This window comes from Anabrus simplex, chromosome 10 (genome assembly GCF_040414725.1).
Source record: "Anabrus simplex isolate iqAnaSimp1 chromosome 10, ASM4041472v1, whole genome shotgun sequence".
Classification (NCBI taxonomy): Eukaryota; Metazoa; Arthropoda; class Insecta; order Orthoptera; family Tettigoniidae; genus Anabrus; species Anabrus simplex.
The window spans coordinates 11,256,527-11,275,543 of record NC_090274.1 but is presented as its reverse complement, the minus strand read 5'-3'; the positions used below and the strand labels follow the sequence as shown (position 1 = coordinate 11,275,543).

General features: G+C 40.9%; 1 protein-coding gene across 4 annotated transcripts in view; it reads left to right on the top strand.

The window, feature by feature from the left end:
- Nucleotides 1-19,017, top strand: part of Rab32 (RAS oncogene family member Rab32) — a 333,760-nt gene that overhangs the window by 303,870 nt on the left and 10,873 nt on the right. The gene's annotated exons all lie outside the window — the stretch shown is intronic.

Here is a 19,017-nt window from a genome sequence, read left to right as displayed (position 1 = left end):
ACCAGCTCTGACTTCTTTTTGTCAAAAGAAGCAAACCCCATGGCACTATATCCCTGATTGGCGTTGGCCTACTAAGCGCCCGCTACTCATCCCGAAAGCTTAAAAATTAAGTTATGCTAGGTTAGCGAGACAAATCGCTTAGGCAGTTATTCTTGGTTTTCTAGACCGAAGCCGCTGTCCCTGGTCAGTTCATACGTAGGCTGAATGCATCACGAAGGGTACAATAAACTTTTCCCATTGGCCTCTCAAGTCTCCTATATATTTTTGCATGGGTAAAAAAAAGAGCGAAACTGTGTCTTTGCGCTGGACGAGACGTACTGGAAAAGATGTGGTTTCTTTCCGGCCCGACTTGGTGAGAAAAGTACGAAATAAAATCCAGTTCTAACCCTTCAGGCAAGCAACTCAGTGTTGGAAACATCCTATGAATATGAGCTAAGAGTTTTAGCTAAATAACATATGATAAAGTATGAAAATATATCATTTATTACTAAAAATTACAATGCTTTTCTTAATCATAGTTATCTGATCGATTAGATTAGTAGTTTGGTTTTTTCTACAACTACGAGCGCCCTTATAACTACATTCGATGTGGACATTAAGAAAAATAAAGATACGCCTGAGGGTATTGAACCACGGACCACATTAAAGAAAGTTACATAAATAAGTGGATTTGCGTCAAGAAGAAAATGATTAAACAAGCGATTTTAGGCTGTATTTTCCAGAACTGTATTCTGGCCGGGAAAGATTTTCCAAATTTTTATTTTAGTTTGATGCAGTCATCCATGGCTCACAATTTGAGACCTCTCCGGGACCTTTAGCGCTTCAATTTTCGGCACAATTGAGGAAATTACTTAATTTTAAGTTTTTCGTAGTAAGACTTGTTTTCAACATTACAAATCAAGTCGGCTGAACTACACTTAACTGAGAAATATTACAGATAAAGTTCGAAAGCGGGCTGGTTATGAAATTATAGGCGAATTGCAAAAACTAGTGTAACAGGACTGCGATGAGGGCGTACTAGCAGTGAGGTGGCTTTCCTCAATGCGCCAGAATGTGCTAGTTCAGCAAGACCAGCTTAGAACTTAAACGTTCTGTCACTCATTACCTATCATACATCAGCAGCTTTCCTAGTTTAGACAGGGACCTGATCCCATTCGCTCCACAGTGAACTGAGTGTTCATCAACCGCAATCGCACTTTGACAGCAGCATTTCGTCTCATCAATGAAGAGATGTAAAATAACAGGTCTTTTACAAATTTCCGGTCGCAGTTAATATGGAACAGGAATTGTGTCGCTAATCACTCCATAGTTTTCAATATGCCGTAGCTTTATGATCGATTTGCGCTACCATTCCCATCTGTGTTCAAGATGTGTGAACGACTGTGGGCAGAAAGACCTAGATAAAGTGGTATGGCGATAAACAAGGTGAAAAGTCAGATTCCAGGTTTCACAAAGAGGGAGAGTCTTCTCACATTTTATTATTGTATTGATGGGATGATAGAACTTCATGGGGAATCACTGTATGTACCTAAATCTCACACAAAGGGAATTGTAAACAAAAATGTTACAGATCCCTTCATATAGTTGTGAGAGGCCGTACAAAGAGTATGGGGCCCTCGCCAGGATTACTTGATCCCAGAACTTGAAGATCCAAAGGAAGACAGCTTGATTTGTTCTCGGTGATTTTTGACAAAATGTTACGAAAACGTTGCGAACTTTTGGCTAGGAAGACTCGGGAGTAAGAAGTTACTCGACTAAGCGGTATGTTCGGAGCTGTCTGCGGAAAGATGGCATGAATTTGCTAACGATAAATTTGAAGCTTCTTTCAAATCTTCGTATAATAGAGAATAGATGATTGTGAAGACTTGCAGACTGAACGCACAAAGCAGTTTATAGTCTTAAGAGCCGGGCTGAGTGGCTTCTGACCCCAACTGGGCAGGTTCGATTCTGGCTCAGTCCAGTGGTATTTGAAGGTGCTCCAATACTATAGGCTCGTGTCGGTAGATTTACTGGCACGTAAAACCTCTTGTGGGGCAAACTTCCGGCACCTCGGTGTTACCGAAAACCGTGAAAGCATTAGTGGGACGTAAAGCAAATAACGTTACATAATTTAGTAGTACAAATAAAATTGTCATCGCGACGATCGAGAACCTTAATTTAAATAGCTCATTCGCGTGCGCTCCAGCAGCCATGATCGTTAGCCGGTTCGAGTCCCGTTGGTAGAAAATGTTTCCGGCAAAAGAATGCTGGCTGGGTAGGTACACAATATCTAATCACTAGATTGCGTGCCGAAAGCCTTGGTGCTATTCGGCAGAACTAGGCTATGTACTCTCCGCTCTCCCTTCCTACCAGCATATATAAAGTCATTTATTTCATCTCATCAACTCTACTACGGAACATTCATCTCTTCATACCCGGGACGAGGGTTGGACACACATTCGCGTGCGTTCCAGTCCGCCCGAGTAATATCCTCCCCAGTCAACAATCCAGTATTAACCCACTTCGTTCGTCTGGCAATGAAATTACACTCACTATTCTTAACGAGATTTGTGAAGCACTTGCGAACTCTCTGCCGGTCTTGAAACCACAGCAGTACTGCTCTATTCGAGAAAACTCCTCTTCACGTAGTCTATACGTAAAATTGATGGATTAAACATTTTAAAAAAATAGGATTGTATAAGTTTCAAACAGCAGTACGGGAAACGAATCATCCGAGCAAGCCGATGTGTGCAGAGGGTGTTGCCATTACTACCACTGCGCATTAATTTGGTTTATCTCGGAACCCCCGCGTGCAGTGTAAGTGGGGTGGACAGTTATACTCCCTGGCCTATACACTGTCTAACAAACCGTGCATAAGCCTCCTGTCTGTACATCTGTTGTAGCTATTCACTGAATTACTTACACAGAACAGGGCCCTTGTATGAGCGTTCTATACCAGCGAGTGACAAAAAAAGAAACGAGTGAGCCAGTTATTTTCAGTCACTACTGATCTGCATTTAGGGCAGTCGCCCAGGTGGCAGATTCCCTATCTGTTATTTTCCTAGCCTTTTCTTAAATGATTGCAGAGAAGTTGGAAATTTATTGAACATCTCCCTTGGTAAGTTATTCCAATCCCTAACTCCCCTTCGTATAAATGAATATTTGCCCCAGTTTGTCCTCTTGAATTCCAACTTTATCTTCACATTGTGACCTTTCCTACTTTTATAAACGCCACTCAAACTTATTCGTCTACTAATGTCATTCCACGCCATCTCTCCGCTGACAGCTCGGAACATACCAGTTAGTCGAGCAGCTCTTCTCCTTTCTGTCAATTCTTCCCAACCCAAACTTTGCAACATTTTTGTAACGCTACTCTTTTGTCGGAAATTACCCAGAACAAATCGAGCTGCTTTTCTTTGGATTTTTTTCCAGTTCTTTCGGCTCCGCTTCGTTCGTTCGTTCCAAGCACTAACTAGGTAACACTGTCTGGCCATCACTCGAATTTTGTGCAATACGGCATTTGACTTGTGAGTAACAGTTAACTAGTAGAAAATAGGTTTACAGTGATGCTGCGAGCTAATATGACGGGAACCGAAAAACTAAAATTTTATTTATTAATCGGAAAATCGGCGAAGGCTCACTGTTTCTCGGCTGTGAATTTCCGGTGACAAGCTCCATTTATGAATCTCGGGTGCGTGGTATCGACGATAAGTTTCAGGGTGGAGGGAGGAAAGATTGACAGTAACAAACAGAAGAGACTAACGGATTTTTTCCAAAGGTGTTAACGGAGGTATGCTTCTTGTTTCACTTCTGTATGTACAGTATTCTGTCTTCTAAAAACTTACTATAATAATAAGGGTTATAAAGTATTGCCGTAAAATAGTTTGTATATTTTTAAATACTATTAAAAATAATGTATTCAGTATAAGTTCGTAGGTACATATCATTCGATTATGTGCTATGCATACTCAGAAACGGTATTATCTTTCAATTTCGATGAATCGAATTAAATTTATCCCCCGAGATGATTCGAGATTTCGAGGCTCCACTGTACTATTATTTGTTCAATTGTAATTTCCTTCCTAATTTTCCCCGTTCCACCATAATCACCAGTATCCGCTTCTAATGTAAACAAGGCTCGTAACTGTTCACTCTTCAATGTTCGAGTTAGAACTGTTTCGTTGATAAGCTTTCATCGGTGTGTGTAAAATACGCGAACCTTTTCTTGATACCTGAGCTCGCTAGTGCTGAATCGGTAGACCTCGACAATCTTAGAGATTCCTATCGGCAACCTTTGAAACACAAACTATGAATCGCATATGCATCGCCGTGAGACATCTGGCGTACACTTTACATACTAGTACTGTTGTTGTTTACACGGCAACAAGATTCGCATCGAGAAATGTTATATAATATTATACAGGGTGAAGCGAAATTCGCGCACTAGGGCGTCGCAGCGCGGCTCCTCACATGCCAGCAATAAAAAAATGTCTCTCACAAAAGTTCGTCCTGCGAGTATATCATCATGTTTACCCTCCAGGGTCGGCTTTTCCCTCGGACACAGCGAGGGATCCCACCTCTACCGCCTCAAGGGCAGTGTCCTGGAGCTTCAGACTCTTGGTCGGGGATACAACTGGGGAGAATGACTAGTACCTCGCCCAGGCGGCCTCACCTGCTATGCTGAACAAGGGCCTTGTGGGAGGATGGGAAGATTGGAAGGGATAGGCAAGGAAGAGGGAAGGAAGCGGCCGTGGCCTTATGTTAGGTACCATCCCGGCATTCGCCTGGAGGAGAAGTGGGAAACCACGGAAAACAATTTCCAGGATGGCTGAGGTGGGAATCGAACCCACCTCTACTCAGTTGACCTCCCGAGGCTGAGTGAACCCCGTTCTAGCCCTCATACCACTTTTCAAATTTCGTGGCAGAGCCGGGAATCGAACCCGGGCCTCCGGGGGTGGCAGCTAATCACGCTAACCACTACACCACAGAGGCGGACCCTGCGAGTATATCCGGGAGAAAAAGGACGTTGAAGAGTGACAATCTGGCAACACTGTAACCACATGTAGTGTAACTACCTCTGACAGCAGATGTTAGCCGTGCTGTGTTGTTGGTGCAGTGGATAGAGTTTTGGGTTAGCGTGCAGGAGGTCGAAGGGTCGATCCTGGGTTGAGGCGTATGTTTTTTATTTCGTAAATGTAGTCCAGGTGGTATGGTATCTGGCATCTTAATCGTCAACAGCTATTGCAGCGGGTCCTCCAGAAACCATTTGCACTTAACATACTACGATCCTAGAAATGGACAAACAATTGTTTTCATTGGTCAGTTTTGAAAGACGCCCTTTCCACGTCGTGGGCGTGAATTTTTTCACACCACTTAATCTACTAGATGCGTTAAAACGTGTTCAGCGTTACCAAATTTTGAAAATGTAGGATACACGTGACCTAAGAATCGGTGTCTTACTGTATTACAGTATGTAATATCCGATGGAAATTAGCAAATTAAAAAAATCGCCTCAAACCAGGATAGAACCCTGGACATCCTGCATGCTAACCCAAAACTCTACCCATTGCACCAAGTCTAACGACTAACATGTGCCCCATATGTGGCTACAGTGTTGCCAGATTGCCGCTATCCAACGTTCTTTTTCTGCCGGATATACTCGCAAGACGAATTTTTGTGAGACATATTTTTTTATTGCTGGCATGTGAGGAGTAGCGTTGCGACGCCCGAGTGCGCGAATTTCGCTTCACCCTGTGTGTGTGTGTGTGTGTGTGTGTGTGTGACACAGTTGTTGGCTTAAGATAATAAAAGGTTAGAAAATTCATATCGATCGATTCAATTCAGATTGCTATTCCATTCTGTTGGCAGTATAACCGGAACCGGGAGAGCTCCCTCCTTACTCCTTACTCCTCACCCTCGTAAAACTTGGTATCAAGGAAAAGTTCGCGTGTTATGGACTTCTGTCCAGGCATACCACCACTGCCCGGCCTTATTTTCCTCATCCCTTCATGTATGATCAGGATTTTACTATACGTACCGTGTTTTAGCGTATGTATGCAAAATGTCTCATTTCAATTCATAGTGGAGCGAACAGCGTGCGCAGTTTTATACTACTAATGGATCAGTGAGCACTTCAACTGCACAACGCTTCCTGTACACGTTTCTCAGTACATCTTTTCCCAACGACCTCCGTGAGTATATCTAGCGTTCGTAGAAGATCAATGCCACTTCCTTCAAAGTGTGACAAGAGGCTGGCGACATTCAAGTCATGTCTGTTGTTTGTAGGCGTGCTTTGGGAAGTAAGGCTAGATCCCGGACGACACGCCTACTACTCTATTGTTATTGTGAGGGAAACACGCCACGTGCTACGAGCACTGTGTTTAGTTCCTGTCTCATGATTGGAATGTTCACTCTTGTGAAGGGATTGTAAAGAGTACTGCAGGATTTCCACAAATATTGGATTAGCTCTGCGAACTTACTCTCGGTTAATCGGTCTAATGAAGGAAGAATATGCAGGAACCTCAGATGCTCAAAGAAATTATCAGCAACATATAAAAGTATTTTATGACATAGAATTCTGATACAAGTGGCCGAAATAGGCAGTTTTCCAAGATTTGCGACGGCTAAGACTTAACATGATTTCCCGGCACAACGTGGATTACCTGTGGGGGATCTTTGACAAACTGTTGTACATCATTATTTCAAAGGCTTGCATTTAGTTTGACACAGCGTGTGTCCATCCTTCCACTATGGCTGGAGTCGGTAGAATACTTAAGCAGTGTCCTCTGCTTGTCCTAAGTGACTACTGAAAGGGGCCCCAACTTCGGACCATTGGGTTAACGACCACGAGTCCTGGCATTGCTTCCAAGTGCCAGGCTCCTCACTTTCATCTGTCCTATCCGACCTCCCTGGGTCAGCTCTTATTCTTTACCAACCCCGAGAGTATTAGGTCTGTGATGTCCTTGGAGTCTTCATTTTCACGCCCTGAGTGGCCCATGTCTTTCTTCGGCCGATAGCTTCATTTTTCAAAGTGTGTCACCCCCTCCAATTTTTTCTCTCTGATTAATGTTAACAGGTGATGTGCAGTTCTTTCTCTTAAAATAATCACCACCACCATTCGTGTTAATACAGGATGGTTGTACTTTCCCTTAAAATAATAATCACCACCTCAGTGTGCATTCTTCGACAGTGGTAACACCAAAAAAAAAAAAGCACAACAGTTTTCGTCGTGCCAACGCGTCTGAAATAAAGGTTTCGATTTCAGAAATACCCGTCCTGCAGTGCCGATTCTGATTTAGAATTCTACTTTCGGATCTCATTCTTGATTCTTGTTTCCGTGCGTGTTAAACGCAGCCGTGGCTGATAACCATGGATTTACTTTTCTGAATCTTTATATTTGACTCAAACTCCGTCCTTGCTTCGCTGATACTTGTCACAAGTAATTCAAAGGCATTTTTAAAACTGTCCGCAAGTAGAGGAGTTAAGATTTGTTGGGCCTTCAGAAATAGTCTTCGCCCGGTATCGAACTCACAATCTTGGTAGGATAAGGCAGTCTCTCCGAAATCCACCTAGGAAAGTGTTGCGTGCGAGCACACAATTATTGATTTATATTATGTAATAAGTGTTTTTCAGTGGCTATTCAGTTTCCTTCCGTGGAAGCTCAGTGGAGTAGGGAAAACATACATTTTCCTCGCCTTCATTCGTGAAAATGGAAGTCAAGGAAAATCAGTGTTCCCAGCCCGTGTTAGGAACAGCATCTATTCTTAATTGCATTTTAAATCTCGAACGTCGCTCGTAAAGTGAGCTGCTCTTGAAGTTAAATCTTACAAGCCAGTGTATCGCACAGTTCATGACGCCAAAGAAACAAACTGGAACGTTTCCATGTCGACCACAAACAGAGAATGTGTTTTCTGTGGTAGCACTTAAAATTTTAACAGCCCCATTTATGGAAGTTCAGGCGGTGAAATATATAGTTGGTGGCCAGTAACTTCCCTCTCTTGTCCGTATGACACGACACAAATTGACCACGTGCTCATGATTATTGCGACCGAGCTCGATAGCTGCAGTCGCTTAAGTGGGGCCAGTATCCAGTAATCGGGAGATAGTGGGTTCGAACCCCACTGTCGGCAGCCCTGAAAATGGTTATCCGTGGTTTCCCATTTTCACACCAGGCAAATGCTGGGGCTGTACCTTAATTAAGGCCACGGCCGCTTCCTTTCCACTCCTAGCCCTTCCCTGTCCCATCGTCGCCATAAGACCTATCTGTGTCGGTGCGACGTAAAGCAAATAGCAAAAAAAAAAAAAAAAAAAAAAATGATTATTGCGTTTCTTTAGTGGGTTACACAACTCTGCTGAAAGGTACTGCACTTCTAAATTATAGTACCTCTAATACCGCGACCGAATTGTATTCTTTGCGTTGTCTCCTTGCCTTAAACGTGATGCTTGAGTGATTGTTTTAAGAAAAAAGTATAACTGGACAACCATTCCTTTAACACTAATGGTGCTGGTTACCATTAATACTTTCATGGCCCGTACTTGTAGACATGATATAGGCTTTTGGACTTATGCCGTGTCAAGAAAATAAGGAGAAATTCTTTACGTTTCGCAGAGAACTTTGCTCGAGCATCTTGGAACATGAACGAAATATACGTCTCAAGCAGCCAGACAAATCGGCAATAACTGAGCACGCCCTATCGTCGGGTCATCGTGTATGCTCAATCTCTTACCCACACTAGACACTACAGGTCCAGGATTATACGGGAAGCTGTGGAAATGTGTTGAAATCCTAACAATTTCAACAGGGACACTGGCTATCAATTAATACGTGGTTGCCATCCATTAAATTTACGTAGGTAGTTCCCTTCCCTGTTCACTATTTCTTTTCAGTGTTTTCCAAATTCGTACGTTCACCACCAGATGTTTTATTCCAGGCTTGTGCGTACACCTCGTATGTTGTGACTCACTCTGATTCTGATGGTTCAGTCAGCTTCCGCTTCGAATGCTAGCGCTGTACCGCGTACGGTGAGCCATCTGGTGACGAATGAACGTACCACTTCCACTTCTGTTATTAACGTCGAAATTTAAACTCCATGAACAGTCGAGATTATCTTTTGAAGACGTACAGACACAGCATAAGCCCAGATGCCTATGTCATGTCCACCAATTTTAAGAGCAAATACAACTGAACAACCGTCGTCTATTGGCCACGAAGGGCGTGAAATTTGCTCATTTCGAACACTAATACGGGAATTCGATTTTTTTGAAGAGCGTAGCATTGGATGGAACAGGAACATGGACGATAACTAGCTCAGAAAGAAAGAGAATAGAAGCTTTTGAAATGTGTTGTTACAGAAAAATGCTCAAGGTGAGATAAGTAGATAGAATCACAAATGAAGAGAAACTGTATCGAATCGGTGATAGAGGAGGTTTGGCACCATTTGACGAAAAGAAAAACATAGAATGATAGGACACACCTTAAGATAGCCAGGACTTGTCCAGTTAGTTTGAGGGAAGTGTAGGTGGTAAGAACGGTAGGGGTAGACAAAGGTATAAATGACAAGCAGATTAGAGCAGATTTAGTAGTTACGTAAGAATGAAAAGGTTAACGCTGGATAGGGTGGCATGGAGGGCTGCATCAAACCAGTCTATGGCCTGTTGGCTGAAAGTAGGGGGATAGAAGGCAACGAGCTAAAATATCACGAGCTATCACGCTGTCATCTTTGAAGGAAGTTTAACTGGCGACCACCATGTCTTAAATGTACCTCATTAGGCGGAGCGCTGTGTAAGAGTGCAGAACAGAGCAGAAAAAATGACATTTTCAAACAGATCTTATTAGTAGGTGTAACGGATTGTGTTGCTGAAAATATCAGATGGAAAGCGTAACTATGTGATGCATATAAGTTTTCGTTTAGCAGAGGTTCCGTACAGAATCGCAATGTTCTGTAACTGAAAATAGAAGAAACAAAATACCTAAGTTTCATTTTTCTTGAAGGAGAATTATGTTGAAAATAGTTCAATCAATGATTGTTTCATCACATAGATATGGAGATATCCATACATTTCTAATATTTATCAACATGGAGAAGAACGTAGGCCTACGGTACAAGATTACGAGATTATGATGTGTATGTAAAGAACCTAAAATTACACACTTTAATGAATTATCGTAAACATCAAAGGCGATCTTTCTACGTAACATTTTTATAACTGGAAATAAAATTTACAATTAACAAATTGAGTTTTATATTAATCTGTTAGTCACATTTCTCGATTCGAAACAGATACGTATTTTCTACTCTTTCATTGTCCCATGGAATGATTAGTATTGTTTACACCTGCCCTGTGGTTTCCCTTTCCAGTTCTTGCTCTCTGTGGTCCAGTTGGATTTAAAATACTGCTTTAAGAGAAGTCTTATCATGCTGTTATGAGATTCCTCGCTGAACTCGACAGCGGTAAATAAATTATAGTTACTGGGAAAAGTGCCGAGAACTTCAGTCTATAACTTTAACATAAGGTGACTCCTTCCTCGGGAATTTTTCAGGCACGTGACAACTGCACAACACCACGAGCTGGATTAACCTGTTCGAACATGCGAAACAGAATGAAAGTATATTCACATTTGTATCATGGCGGCCGTAGTGTTGCTTGCCTCCGCTCGGAGCGCTGATCGAGCTGCTATAGCCACTCTATGTATTATATTAGAGATCGTTGGTAGAAACGACACCTTGGTGTGAAAATGGGAAACCAGGACTCTTCTTAGGACTGGTGTATTCTACCGCCCTTTACAGGATTGTTTTTTTGTCTCGTGCTCAAGTTTATAGGAAGAGCATGAAGGCTTTTTCTTAGAACGGGAAATGGTTCGCGTGTCTTTGTATATTTTGACGCAGTCATAAGACTCGAGCAGCTGATTGTTGGGCTCGACTTGTGACACCACTTACTAAGTACCCTGTACTGTGTTGCGGTGTAATGTACACCGTTGTCTGTCGCCCTTGCAACCGGAGAGCGCCGCAGAAACCTGAACACTGCTCTACCTCCTTCGACAAAAGTAGTAGGAGAAACAGCAGACGGGAGGTTTCGCATGAAAAATTGCGGTACAAAGTGAGACCCGAGCAGCTTATTTACACAACACGTGTCCACCCGCTCTGTCATAATCTACTGAGCGCACGCAAGGTGTACACTCAGATTCTGAGACCACTAACTGCACTGAAATGAACATGTGATAACGATAGCTTTCGAAGGAAAGTGTTTCGTTCGTATGAATTTCCGTTGGAAAATATACTAGCGGATACACGCGGCTTCACCCGCTTTTCTTAATTCAGCCGTAAGAAGTTTTTAAACCATCAAATAGACATATTAACGCACTTTTTACGTAAATTGTATTTTTAGTTATTACTTTCAATGTTTAAGATACCGGGCTGATGAATGGTTCAAATAATGCAAAAACATAAGAGCAAACTAAACCAAAAAACAAATTATAGTTTCCGGATAAATGATGTTAATTGTTATTCCATTTGTAGCTAAGATATAGTGTTTGCCTTTCCAGCTCTTGAACAAACCTACGTACAGTTTTGACTATGGGAGAAACAAGGTTTCCGAAGATATTCCTACAATATTGAGCGATTCCTCTTCCACCTTTTTGACGCACATAGCGAAACTCAAACGAAATGCAAGAAGTAGATAAACGGTATGTCCGAATGGGACGGTTTGAATCCGAGGAATAAATACACTACTACTTTGCCTGCGGCAAGTCATGCTGGCTTCGGTAATATTCGGTATCAGTTTGACGGACTCTCCTTCCACTCGAGGGAAGGAGTATTCATATTGCTGAGAAGGAAGGTCGAATCTTCCCCTGCGATATGTTCGAGGGTATTGCAGGTGACTCTTGTTCAACTTAAAAGCTACACAAGTACATAAGATACAAATGATTGATGAGAACCCGGATACTTAAGAAGTTATTAAAAAATTACAACTTGTAGTTTCTGAAGAGTAACTGAGTGTACATCTAACCAGCCCCCAGAAGGGAGTAAAAATGACCTAGCCGGGAATCGAACCGGAAAAATCTTTTGAAGTATCCAGGTTTTCTAGTTAATCATTTCTATCGTATTTTTGTTTAACTTTTAAGATGTCTCTTCAACTCTTTAATACTAGCTAAAGATGCGTTGAAACATGTTCAGTAATTTCTTGTAAGTTTGATTACATTCAGCACTAAATGTTAGTGTTTAGTCTATAAAAAAGATGGACAGCTCAATGGAAACATGAGTTGTTACTGGTACAGTAAGGTTCACTCCTACTCAGTGGCTGCTTGTTTTAGCAAACATTGCTCCTGATCTGAGGAGAAGAGCAGCGAAGGTACAGTTGCTGAAGACGACGTTAGCACACAGGAACTCACTCTTGTTCAATGCCTTACAAGATTCACCTGTGATAAGGTTAAAATCTCGGAATCCACTCTGGACTGATGTACACTCATATGAAAAATTCAGTGTAACAGCAGAATGGAGACAGCGATGGGAACAATGTCCACCCACCAACGCCTTTCTTACTAAAGACCCAACGAAGAAAGTGCCAGGTTTCGATCTTCCTCGACAGGAGTGGTCAAAACTCAACCGTTTCAGAACAGGCCACGGCAGGTGCCGATATATGATGAAAAAGTGGGGATATTGTGAAAGTGCTGCGTGTGAGTGTGGTGCTGAGAAGCAGACATTGCTTCATGTTGTTGAGAGCTGTCCACTGTCAGCATTTAAGGACGGTTTACGGGCTCTTCATGAATTGACACCAAGTGCAGAGGACTGGTTGTCGACGCTGGACATTCTAGTTTAATTACTTCTATATTTTAATTTATATGTTCATTGTATATTTTTACACATGCTTGTAAATCCCATACGATAATACCTGATTATCAGCCCCTGGCGGCGGAGTTTGCACCAAAATTGGGGGCAATGATGGTGTAAAATTGGTGAAATTTTTATCGGTGCAAACTTGTTGAATTTTTGGTGTCATTTTGGTGCAAAATCGATAATCGATGCACCGATTTAACACCAATAAAAATGCCCCAAAACTGCACCATAATTACACCACATATTTTTCAGATTAATTTAAGCTAACAAAGTTGGTGCAAGTGACACCCATCAAAAATGAAGTACATCAGACCATTTCTGCACCAAGTTCGCGCCAAAAATACACGAAAGTTTTTCTTTCAGTCTTTGTCAAAGCCACTGTGAACCAAATTTGTTTCAAAAATACTCTAAAGTTACAGCAAGGATACGGTGCATTTATGGAATCATTTTGGTGTCATTTTAGTGCAAAATTTGTTCAGTTTTCTTTGTATTTAACCCACAAATATAATGGTTCAAAATCTGTGTAATCTCGGTGTAAAGTCGGTGTATTTTGTGTATCTTACGAAGGAAGCATCTTGGTACATATGTGACGAAACCTTTATGCCACTTTACTGCAAAATTACTGCGTATTCTTTTACATTTACCCCCCAAAATATAGTATAAAATTGGTGTAATCTTGGTGCAAATTTTGTGTATCTTTGGTGTAACCTTTCACTCTTCAAACTTTACAAACAACAAAAGTTTGTATTCTTATTGGCATTTAAATTTATTTAAACTTCAAATTTTTAATTCTTTTTTGGGGAATTTACCCCCTCTGCCCCCCCTTCCCCTCCCCCGTACCTTTGTCGCCGGTCCTGGTGAGGAGATAACGAATAAAAATCCTCTGCACTGCACAGAAATTAGTTTTTTCCTTGTCCGCGATGTCAAGTACGCGCCGACGTTCCTCAGTCTCTGAATTAAGCAGTTTCAGGAACACCTTGTTCGCAGTATTCCTTGAACTTGCTGCGTATTACCTTGAGTTCATGTCTGTAATTGCTTTCACGTGATTGCACTGTAACGGGTTTAGTCGAATTCGATGTTCTCCGCCCAGTTAATAGCTAGCTCTTTGAGAACAGGTTCTCCAGCGTTGTTATATAACTGGCGTGGGTACTAACTGGATTTCTGACTCGTGTCAGAAACATTCCGTGATGCGTTCTCGCGCTTCTCTTCCAGGAATAGCAATCTATCGAAAATGGTATGCAATTCAAATTCTTCCGCCATCTTACTAGTGCTATTAACTGCAAATCGCGGTTTATCTTCTCGTGCAGTGCTTTGAATGCCAAGAGGCAGATCCTGGCATTTTTTTCTCATTTCTTTGAAGTGGAAGCTTATTAAAATGCGCTTGCAGTAAAATGATAATTTAAATATTTCCAGTCTAATAAGATAGCATAGGGAGGAAATTATTCCAACATTTATTGAATTAAATATTCGCGTCTTTGAAGGGTGGCGGTGGTGATAGTTTTAAATATGTCCTTAGTTCAGACTTCGCGCGTCCGTCTCATTTGGTTTTCAAATATCTCAGACTCGTGTCAGCCGATTTTTTGGCACAGAAAAGAACTTCTGCAGGAGAAAATACTGGCAAAAGTTTGCAGAAGTTATTTCTTTCCTAGTGTTTGGTCCCGCATTGGTGCAGGATCCGCTTTTAAACATGCCATCCTTCTCGTTTTACGATCAAGGGCGTCAGCTTCAGTCATGCCTACAAGACTCACGTCTTCCTTGATGCAGTCGAAGCATCCCTTCGTGGAACGACGTCGGGATCGAGAACCTCCAGGATCAAATTGGAGGTCTTTATGTATCATTCAATCTGCAGGGCTTCGGACATGACCGTCGTGCTTTTCGCATTTTCTCTGGAATAGTTGCAACTTCCAATTGTCTTCGGACGTCTTCATTTGACATGTCCAATCGTGTAAAATTTTCATCTCCGTACCATGTAGAACCTGCTCATGCTCAGTTGTAGGCCAGCATTCCAGCCCTTATTTTGTTTGTTTCGGCCATCTAAGGACCACACATAACAATCTTAGCATTACTTTTGCTTCCTCTGCCAATATCTTTTCATCCTTTCTGCTCTTTTGTATAGGATCTCCCTTTCCTCTCTAAGTCTCCTGGAAACCGCTAAACTATTTGGCGAGTTTTCTACAATTGATTTCTGTCCATTATATCATCTTCCGTAACCGCCATCTTAGTATAACCTCACTTCTTCAAACCATTTCCCTTTTGTCTTCCTCTTCCTGAAGTATTCAAAGATTCTCTTCCTCACCAGTTCAACCACTACTCCTGTTCTTTGGTATAGTTCTTATAGATTTGAGATTCCTCTCCCGAGTGTTTACATTTGGACCTGGAATAATTCATTTTCTTCGTCGTCCTTGCCTATTTGCAATTGCATTTTCTCCACCCGTAATCCTTAAAATTAAACTTTCTCTTCATGAGAAACAAGCCCTCTGTTACATTTGCTACCATGTCACGGCCTCCTAAACTCTCAAACAAGAGCCTGACAGACAAGCGTTCCTCTTGCTATGCAAAAGGCATTTGTTATTCACTCGTGACTTCTCTTATTTGCATAACAACTTATTGTTAAAAGTTCTTTGTTTTGTTTTAAATACATTATCACGGTGATTGATAGCCAGTGAATCCATTTCCTGCGTTAGAAATTTTGAGCTTTCGATAGCGCCAACGTTCAGTTTCCGAGAGTTATAGTGTCAACAGAATTTGTGTGTCTGACTCAATTAATTGACTGATGATTTTGTAACCGAAAAATAACATTCGTAGTCTGTTGGGAGTGCGGTTACAGTTTGGCCACATTGGGCGACATTGACCGCTCGTTAATTTTTAAAAATCCTAAAACAAGATCGCTCACATTTGAATAATAATAATAATAATAATAATAATAGCACAGTATAGCTTGGAATGGAGAAGCAGATTAAATCATTATGTAGACTGATGACCGGAACAATAAAATCTATAATTCATTGTGGTATTTTTTTTGTCAGTTGAAGAGAATTGTTTAATTAGGGCTCGGAAGCTGACGAAAACTACTTTTTTCCTCGAGTGTCCGAAGACGAGCCCAGTCGCACTTGGATATCTCGAACCACCATTACTAGAATTTTCAGTATCTCGAACTAACTAAAATCTCCCGGTCGTTTGTCTTAATCTTCACGTATATTTATTTCTCTGTATGTATGTTCAGTCTTCAGCCCTAAGGCTGGTTGAAACCTCAACAGCTCTGCCATCAACTGTCATAGATGGCCTATGCATCACTGAAGAGGCGTACTAGGGAAATGAGCGAGGTAGTTTCCCGTTGCTTTCCTCACCGAGCCAGAAGTTGCTATTACATATCAGTCTGCCAAGCCCACTGAAATGCATGCACCAACCGACCGTACGAGCAACATTTTCACACCATTCATAGCAGGGACTGGCTGCAGAAGGAATGGCATTACTAGCATCGCTCATACCTCAGTCACTTTGATTTCTCGAGGCAAACACACCCTCCCTTGAAGCAAAATATTCCCTAACTCGAATTTTTTGCAACATTTGTGGTTTGTGAGGAACAGTTAACAAGTAATGAAAGGGTTAGTGATGCTGGGAGCTAACATGATGGGAACCGAAAAACTAAAACTTCTAATGATCGGAAAATGGCGAAACCTCGCTGTTTCTCGGGTGTGAATTACCGGCCACGTACGAAAGCAGCCTCCGAAGCCGTGGATGACAAGCTCCATTTACGAATCGCGGCTGCGTGGTATTGACGAGAAGTTTCACCGCGAAGGGAGGAAAGGTTAACAGTAACAAACAGAAGAGACTGATTTTTTTCCGAAACTGTTAACCGAGGCATGTTTCTTGTTTCACTGCTGTATATACTGTAACCTATCTTCTAAACAGTTACTATACTAAGGGATATGATTGAAGTGATGTTGTAAAATAGTTTGTTAGTATATTTTTAAATACTGTTGAAAATAGATCTCCCGAGGTGGTTCGAGATAACGAGGTTGTAACGGACTCTTCACTTCATCGGCAACTACTGTTATGAAACTCGCCACGCACATAACCTTTTTTCTACGATTAGTATTGACTTACCCTCATCATGATATAAACTGCATTTTTTCTCCAACTGGAACTTGCATACTTCTGTGAACTTGCATACTCCATACTTTACATGAACTCTACTCTATTCATCTTCACCATCTTCGATAAACTAACTTCCTTTTTGCTGGCTGAAGTCATGTGACCGCCTGGTTTATTCGCGCATGCTTCACTAATCTCTGGAATCTTCTAGATATATTTCTCATTCTACTCCACACTATAAATACCTGGCCTTCCTCTGGAAACATTGAGATGGACTTAGGCCTGTGTGGAGGGAGCAACATCCTACAACTTCGTCCTTAATTACATGTGCCCAGAAGTCTTCATTTGCGGGCGGTTCAATTTGCTTCAAGATGAGGTATGACAAACTGATTTCTTTACTGTAAATACTTTTAATTGCATTGGGATAGATTTTCCCTGCAAAATTAAGCTGGGAGCATGGCATTTCCAGGCCGAAATTTCACTTGCCCTTTTTGTATTTAAAACTTTTCATTCACGATCTTCGTAACAACTTTCTTTTGAAATGTGCGTGTGGTGTATTGGCAACTGTGCGACTTCTACTGTACACGTACTTCTATTCGTTCAGTGCTTCAGGATATTGTGAAACTGGTTCAATGAAACTACATGGTGATTATTCGGCTGTAGAACTACGTTACCTAGTGTTAATCTGTGGGATAACAGAAGTGGTGGTGACCTGCATATAGTATTTGCATTTTGTTCAGATAATTTTTTCTGCTGGTGTACTCGAATTTGCTAACTGAACATCTTCCCTTTCTTGTCGTTCTGGATTTCTCTTTTTATTGCAGTATTCATCCTTTCCTTGTTTGCCCTTTTCCTTTCCTGCGGCATCTTCTCTTTTTCCTTTCTTTCTCTTGGATATCTTATCTTTTTTTTTTTTTTTTTTTTTTTTTTTGACATAATGAATTTGTAATCCGTGTATGTGGTTGGGAAAGTTTTATATTTGTATAGTTCTCATTTCATGTAAATTGTCAGAGGTTCGATTTATTGTTTCAATATATATATATATATATTTTTAAATCTTATACTGGTTTCTGATCTATTTTCACTTATGTCCCTTATTCCTCCGTATATTTCTCCTTTCCAGGTTATGTAGCATACTTTCCTTTGCCCAATATCTTGTTACTCTGCAATGTTTGGTGGAGATTTCTAAGTCCACGGCCTCCATTCTTAATTTGATAGTTACTCCACTGCATAAATCTTACTACTCGAGGGAAACTATTCTTAGATTTTCCATTGGCACTATTATACACAATATTTGTGTATTACTCCCATGGGCCCAGTTACAAGGTTCATACTGTAAATCTGAAAGGAATTTTTCTTTCAACTTTACCTTCTTTCGAGTGTTTTTTCCACTAGTTCATGCATCACCTTTTAAAGATCTTCTCTCTAGTAAGTATATATTTTGCCCCTTTCTCAAAAGAGAAAAAGTGAAACAAAATGAAAAATGAAACTCGTGCTTGAAAAAATACGCAGAGGTATGAAATTATTTGCAAGATAAGTGAAATACTGAAAGGAGAATATTTTGATGCGAGTGTTTATGAAGACGAAAATCTCAATTGCTTCAAGTATAAACCCTTAAAATCCTGTGATGTGGATAGAAATTTTTCAAATGTTTCGCAACGTGCTGTCTGAAAACGTGGAGATATTGTGATACTGCAAAGCCTTCTAGGTGTAAAATCTCATAATTTCTGCAAGTACTTTTTTAAGAAACACGGAATTCCTTTTTAAAATTTAAAATAGATGTAACATAAAAAGTTCCCAGTCCGTCAAACACAATTTCAGTATAAAGTATAACACTATACACTTACCTGTAAAAAAAAAACACACTATTATACAAAGAATGACATGTTTCATTCTATAAGAGCATCCTCTCTAGACTCAGGACTCCTGAAATAGTGTTTGTTAATAACGGACTTAGGATCGGCACTTTAGATAAGTACAGAAGTTTTCTTCATTATATGAATATTTGTAAATTTATCAATACTTGTTCATATTGTCACCAAAACTCCATCATTAAGAAGTTTACGCAATGTAAACAATCAGTCAATATTCTAAAGGCTAATGCCTTGTC